The following is a 7,466-nucleotide window of genomic DNA, read 5'->3' on the forward strand; positions in this document are numbered from 1 at the left end:
TCTGAGTCTTCACCGTGGGTGTTGCAACACCCTGGGTCCTGAGTCTTCACCGTGGGTGTTGCAACACTCCCACCGGTCCTGAGTCTTCACCGTGGGTGTTGCAACACTCCCGTGAGTCCTGAGTCTTCACCGTGGGTGTTGCAACACTCCCGTGGGTCCTGAGTCTTCACCGTGGGGGTTGCAACACTCCCGTTGGTTCTGAGTCTTCACCGTGGGTGTTGCAACACTCCCGTGGGTTCTGAGTCTTCAACGTGGGTGTTGCAACACTCCCGTGGATCCCGAGCCTTCACCGTGAGTGTTGCAACACTCCTGTGGATCCTGAGTCTTCACCGTGGGTGTTGCAACGCTCCCATGGGTCCTGAGTCTTCACCGTGGGTGTTGCAACACTCCCGTGGGTCCTGAATCTTCACCGTGGGTGTTGCAACACACCCGCCGGTCCTGAGTCTTCACCGTGGGTGTTGCAACACTCCCGTGGATCCTGAGTCTTCACCGTGGGTGTTGCAAAACTCCCGTGGATCCTGAGTCTTCACCGTGGGTGTTGCAACGCTCCCGTGGGTCCTGAGTCTTCACCGTGGGTGTTGCAACACTCTCGTGGGTCCTGAGTCTTCACCGTGGGTGTTGCAACAATCCCGTGGGTCCTGAGTCTTCACTGTGGGTGTTGCAACACTCGTGGGTTCTGAGTCTTCACCGAGGGTGTTGCAACACTCCCGAGGGTCCTGAGTCTTCACTATGGGTGTTGCAACACTCCCGTGTGTCCTGAGTCTTCACCGTGGGTGTTGCAACACTCCCGTGTGTCCTGAGTCTTCACCGTGGGTGTTGCAACACTCCCGTGAATATTGAGTCTTCACCGTGGGTGTTGAAACTCTCTCGTGGGTCCTGAGTCTTCATCATGGGTGTTGCAACACTCCAGTTGGTCCTGAGTTTTCACCGTGGGTGTTGCAACACTCCCGTGGGTCCTGAGTCTTCACCGTGTGTGTTGCAACACTTCCACCGGTCCTGAGTCTTCACCGTGGGTGTTGCAACACCCTGGGTCCTGAGTCTTCACCGTGGGTGTTGCAACACTCCCGTTGGTTCTGAGTCTTCACCGTGGGTGTTGCAACACCCTGGATCCTGAGTCTTCACCGTGGGTGTTGCAACACTCCCGTGAGTCCTGAGTCTTCACCGTGGGTGTTGCAACACTCCCGTGAGTCCTGAGTCTTCACCGTGGGTGTTGCAACACTCCCGTGGGTCCTGAGTCTTCACAGTGAGTGTTGCAACACTCCCGTGGGTCCTGAGTCTTCACTGTGGGTGTTGCAACACTCCCGTGGGTCCTGAGTCTTCACCGTGGGTGTTGCAACATTTCCGTGGGTCTTGAGTCCTCACCGTGGGTGCTGCAACACTCCCGTGGGTCCTGAGTCTTCACTGTGGGTGTTGCAACACTCCCGTGGGTCCTGAGTCTTCACCGTGGGTGTTGCAACATTTCCGTGGGTCTTGAGTCCTCACCGTGGGTGCTGCAACACTCCCGTGGGTCCTGAGTCTTCACCGTGGGTGTTGCAACACTCCCGTTGGTTCTGAGTCTTCACCGTGGGTGTTGCAACACCCTGGGTCCTGAGTCTTCACCGTGGGTGTTGCAACACTCCCACCGGTCCTGAGTCTTCACCGTGGGTGTTGCAACACTCCCGTGAGTCCTGAGTCTTCACCGTGGGTGTTGCAACACTCCCGTGGGTCCTGAGTCTTCACCGTGGGGGTTGCAACACACTCCCGTGGGTGTTGTTGGTTCTGAGTCTTCCCACCGTGGGTGTTGCAACACTCCCGTGGGTACTGAGTCTTCAACGTGGGTGTTGCAACACTCCCGTGGATCCTGAGTCTTCACCGTCGGTGTTGCAACACACCCGCCGGTCCTGAGTCTTCACCGTGGGTGTTGCAACACTCCCGTGGATCCTGAGTCTTCACCGTGGGTGTTGCAAAACTCCCGTGGATCCTGAGTCTTCACCGTGGGTGTTGCAACAATCCCGTGGGTCCTGAGTCTTCACCGTGGGTGTTGCAACACTCTCGTGGGTCCTGAGTCTTCACCGTGGGTGTTGCAACAATCCCGTGGGTCCTGAGTCTTCACCGTGGGTGTTGCAACACTCCCGTGGGTCCTGAGACTTCACCGTGGGTATTGCAACACTCCCGTGGATCCTGAGTCTTCACCGTGGGTGTTGCAACACTCCCGTGGATCCTGAGTCTTCACCGTGGGTGTTGCAACACTCCCGTGGGTCCTGAGTCTTCACCGTGGGTGTTGCAACGCTCCCGTGGATCCTGAGTCTTCACCGTGGGTGTTGCAACACTCCCGTGGGTCCTGAGTCTTCACCGTGGGTGTTGCAACACTCCCGTGGATCATGAGTCTTCACCGTGGGTGTTGCAACACTCCAGTGGGCCCTGAGTCTTCACCATGGGTGTTGCAACACTCCCGTGGGTCCTGAGTCTTCACTGTGGGTGTTGCAACACTCCCGTGGGTCCTGAGTCTTCACCGTGGGTGGTCCTCACCGTGGGTGCTGCAACACTCCCGTGGGTCCTGAGTCTTGTTGCAAACTCCCTTCTGAGTCTTCACGTGGGTTTGCAACACCCTGGGTCTAGTCTTCACCGTGGGTTTGCAACACATGAGCGTGGGTGTTGCTAGAGTGTGGGTGTTGCAACACTCCCGTGGGTCCTGAGTCTTCACCCAAACTCCCGTCCCGTGGTTCTGAGTCACCGTGGGTGTTACTACAATATCCCGTGGATCCTGAGTCTTCACCGTACACGACTTCACCGTGTACACTCCCGTGGGGTCCGTGGGTGTTGAACGATTCCGTTGTTAACTCCCGTGGGTCCTGATGTCGGTTTCTTTACATGCTTGGCTATGCTGTATCTGAGTGTTCCTGAACGCCAGAATGCTGTTCTGAGGTTTGCCAGGCTCCCATATGTGTGTGTGTGTGTGTGTGTGTGTGTGTGTGTGTGTCACAATATATTTAGCGACACATCCTGCAGCATCAGTTTCAACACAAAATTCCCACTAGCTGGGGTAAATCCCGGTGTTCCCCAGACTTGCTAACGGCGGCGGCGCTCAGACGAGTCGTTTTTCTAAACTAATTAAAATGGATTCATCAGCATTGTGCTGCTGCGCCAACTCTATATGACAGTTCCACAGAGGAGACAAAGGTAGCTATATTTCCCTGTCGCAAGCCATCACACAGGATGGGGTTCACATATAGTGCTGAAATCTGTCTGTCTGCGCTGGGAGGCTTCAGTAGGACGGTGAGGATATCGTTTAGCAGTCCAGGGAGTGTTCATCAGCTACGGCAGCTTCAAGAGGAGGGGTGGGGAGGGGAAGGGGAAGTGTTTTTATTAAGGGGATGGGGGACTCTGAGGGGACTCTGGGGAAAGAGGGAGAAACTGGAGGGGTTTCAGGTAGGGAATCAGGGAGTAGGAGGAGGACTAGGCTGTAAGAAAATGGGGAGAGGATCGAAGGGAAATCTGAAGAACTGCAGAGGTGTAGGATACTGATAGAAATCAATAAAAGGGATAACAGAAGGAGACGGTGATGGAACGCAAGGAATAGAAGGAGGAAAGGAAGGGAGGGGCTGGGCACAGTGACGAGGGAAATCACGAGGGGTGAGATTAGGGGGGAGCGGGAATGAAAAAAAAAAGAGAATTAAAAAAAAGGAGACGGGATGGTATATAAGGTCGACCTCGAGAGAGGAGGAGACATCAGCTCCCGCTTCTCTCCTGCCTGGTTCACACTCCCAAGTATTATAATTATTATTATTATTATTATTATTATTATTATTATTATTATTATTATTATTTAAACATATTTTGTTGGAGTTTTTCCATTCCCTGCTGTTTGCTCCAGATCCTCCTATATTTCATACCCACTCATTATTTGTTCTACATCCACCGTGTGTGAAGCTCTCGCTTTACACACGGAGGGACCGGGTTCGATTCCCGGCGGGGTGGAAACATTTCCACGTATTTCCTTACAGCTGTTGTCCTGTTCACCTAGCAGCAAATAGGTACCTGGGTGTTAGTCGACTGGTGTGGGTGGCATCCTGGGGGACAAGATTGAGGACACCAATGGAAATAAGACAGAGTCCTCGATGACGCACTGACTTTCTTGGGTTATCCTGGGTGGCTAACCCTCCGGGGTTAAAAATCCGAAGAAAATATTATCTTATTTTATCTTAATATGGTGATGTCTGGCGTAGAAGTGAGCCTAGGTATTACTCTCGTACCTTACGAACGTCAAGGTTTGACCCTTTTGACGGTACTCTGGAGTATTCTAGATCCTCCGTCCACCTAACCCGGCATCGTTAGTTTTCAGTCAATCTCTTGCAAGTCTGGTGCTCCAGAGTCTAGTGCATGACTTGATAAAAATCTACAGAGCGAAACGTTGCCACAGTTAAAGCTTGTCTTGTCACCTGTTTCTGTTTTTCACTATTATCAACAGCACGTCCTGTGTACCCGTCAGATTACATCTTATTTGTGTGAGACGCTAAACTCATGTAGGTCGTTAGGGACATGGAGTGAAGGATCGATCCTCTGTCCACCAGTAGCAAGGAGCACTAATCCCACATCCAGTCTTCTTGTCACGTCACATTGCAAGGAAAGTGTGTGTGTGTGTGTGTGTGTGTGTGTGTGTGTGTGTGTGTGTGTGTGTGTGTGTGGAGGAAGTAGATATACTATACACATCTAGGAGAGAATGTGTTAGCAGATGGGTTTGTGAAAGACGAACTGAAGTCTCTGACTAGACGGAAGCAGCAGGAGTACTAGTAAGTAAGTTTATTCAGGTATACACAAAAACAGTTCCATAGATTATCATACATAACAGCATATATATAAAAAGAGAGAACCTAGGATAACTCAAAAAAGTCGGACAAAGTGACTTATTTCCATTGGGGTCCTTACTAAGACGGCCGTGAAAGAAAGAGGTTTGTCAGTAGATGCAGACAGGGGAATGTATATCAGAGTATAGTGGGTATGAGAGTATCACTCATTGCGAAGCTGAATCTTCAGTTGTTGCAACGAGGAGGAGGAGGAGGAAGCTGGAGGCAGCGATGTTGTGTCATTTAGGGTCACTAATCCCGGAGGGGATCCAGAAGCGGCGACTTTAGTCCACATTACTTAAAAATTTTGGGTCTACTGTATGAGAAAGGGCATCCATAACAATTTAAACTTCAGGGCCCCCAAATATATAAGTACGCTATTGGTCACATCAATTATTATTGTGGTGAAGATATTAGGAAGACTGGTGATATTCAAAGTATATTTTAAGGAACGGAAGAAAAGTATGTTGAGATAATTTGATCATTTACGAAGGAAGAAGCTTGTAAGGTCGGTTAAGGGGATGTGTATCAATATGCTCGAATCACCTGAATTACCCAGAGCCTCTTTAAGGGGCACGTCAGTTCCCCTGTCTTCTAATATATAATTTTTCTCCATATAATCTACCTTGTCCATAATTACTATCGCATTTACTTTGTCTGCTTTCGTAAGGTGAAGTCTAGGATCGTTCCCTAATTTGTGGTATAACTTAGCAAATCTTCGAGGAAAGATCCTAGACGTCACTTTACGAAAGCAAAGCAAATGCAATAGTAATTATGGACAAGGTAGATTATTGGGGAAAAATAAACTTGATGTTAGGAGACAGGGAAACTCAATCGTCTCATAAAGACGGAACAAAACATTGTGATACAATCAGCGTGTGTGTTTATGGTGGGTGTAACATGCTGCGTGTGTGTCTCCCCGACAGGTTGTTGGTAGTAATGTCTCTACGGGCATACCTGGTGGTGGCGCTGCTAGTGCTGGTGGTCGTCATGGTGCAAGTCACCAACGCAGCCAAGGGCTTCCATCATGGCGGTCGCTACCGCGACCACGACCACGACGACCGCTACGACTTCGATCACGACGACCACCACTTTGACAGGGACCACGACGATGGCTACAAGCGACACGGCTAATAATTCGTCTCTCCCGGGAAGCTGAGATGCTAGTACCCACGAAAGACGACCTCCCACGGAAGACGACTAAAAATGGTAAATTGTCTCTCAAGATTTCACTAACACTCACCTTAATTAAATTAGTGACCACCTGAGCGTCAGAATATTAAAAAAATGCATCAATGAACATTTGTTTACATTCACCTTACACTAAGCGAAATGCTGACGCCGCTGTCGGTCACCTACCAAGTGAAGACACGCCGGTACACACAGGGCGCGATACGTCGTCCCAATGGACGCTTGTTCTGTCATGGGTGTTGTTTTCACCGTGACGCAGCAAGTCACAACTAATCCGCAAACTGAGGAAGCTAGGCGATGTTTCGGGCCCTGCTGGATCACTGGCAGGTCGCGACTCCATAATGGTCCAGGACAGACCAAAAAGTCGTCTAATTTCATCTTTGATTTGTGAATTAGTGGTGAAATGGCGGTCTACTCGTGGACCAGCTGGTCCAGAAGGTACCGAGCTCTGCCACGGGGTCAGAGCTGTGGACCAGCTGGTCCAGAAGGTACCGAGCTCTGCCACGGGGTCAGAGCTGTGGACCAGCTGGTCCAGAAGGTACTGAACTCTGCCACGGGGTCAGAGCTGTGGACCAGCTGGTCCAGAAGGTACCGAACTCTGCCACGGGGTCAGAGCTGTGGACCAGCTGGTCCAGAAGGTACTAAGCTCTGACACGGGGTCAGAACAGCTCTTGGCTAACATAATAGCTCAGATTGGCTAAGCTTAGCCAATCTGAGCACACTGATTAACCATGGCTAGCCAGAAGAAGTTAATTTTAATCTCTACTTGAGCGATTAAAATATTCTTGATTGGTGGTTCACAGGTGACAGGCAGCCTTAATGACCCTCGTGTAGTCGATAAGCTTTAAACCCAATGAATCAACTGACCATGATAGAGTTGCCACATGTCTGCGGCGCTCTACGGTCAATACATCTTTGAAAAAAAAAGGATACAGGTGGGTCCCGCTTTACAGCGCTCTGTTTTTACAGCATTTCGCTAATGCAGCGGTTTTCAATTCAACTCATTCTTCATTTATTCAGACTTCTTACAATAAAAATATTCGCCACTCACTATAAGCTAAGAATGAAAATATTTTAAGGTAAGTAATGTGAATACTGTAGATGCCTTTTTTTAGGCTTAGCTCTATTGCTCACTTAATATATGATAGTGTAAATATGTTATCAGGATTTCAAACGCATTTGAAAGTGAAAAAAGTATATGTTTCACTTTACAGCGGTAGCCCAGAACCTAACCTGCCGTATAAACGGGGCCCGCCTCTGTGTTGAATTCCCCGTCTTACACAATGTAACCTGAGAGGGGCTGTCAGAAAGTTCCCAGACTCGAAAATTCGTGCACTTCCTGGGCTTCCAATTATTATTGTTATTATTATTCTTTAAAAAGGGCTTTAATATTTGTAGAAGAGCTTAAATAAGGTGAACCTCGGAGGCGAGAGGTGAACCGCTCGACTTACT

The 7,466-nt window shown here is 49.7% G+C and overlaps 1 long non-coding RNA gene across 1 annotated transcript; it reads left to right on the forward strand.

The window, feature by feature from the left end:
* Window positions 1–3,660: 3,660 nt before the first annotated feature.
* Window positions 3,661–6,123, forward strand: LOC138852665 (uncharacterized). Its single transcript, XR_011391972.1, has 2 exons — window positions 3,661–3,747; window positions 5,750–6,123. It is a non-coding gene; the product is annotated as an uncharacterized lncRNA (long non-coding RNA).
* Window positions 6,124–7,466: the final 1,343 nt, after the last annotated feature.

Source organism: Cherax quadricarinatus, chromosome 13 (genome assembly GCF_038502225.1).
Source record: "Cherax quadricarinatus isolate ZL_2023a chromosome 13, ASM3850222v1, whole genome shotgun sequence".
NCBI lineage: Eukaryota > Metazoa > Arthropoda > Malacostraca > Decapoda > Parastacidae > Cherax > Cherax quadricarinatus.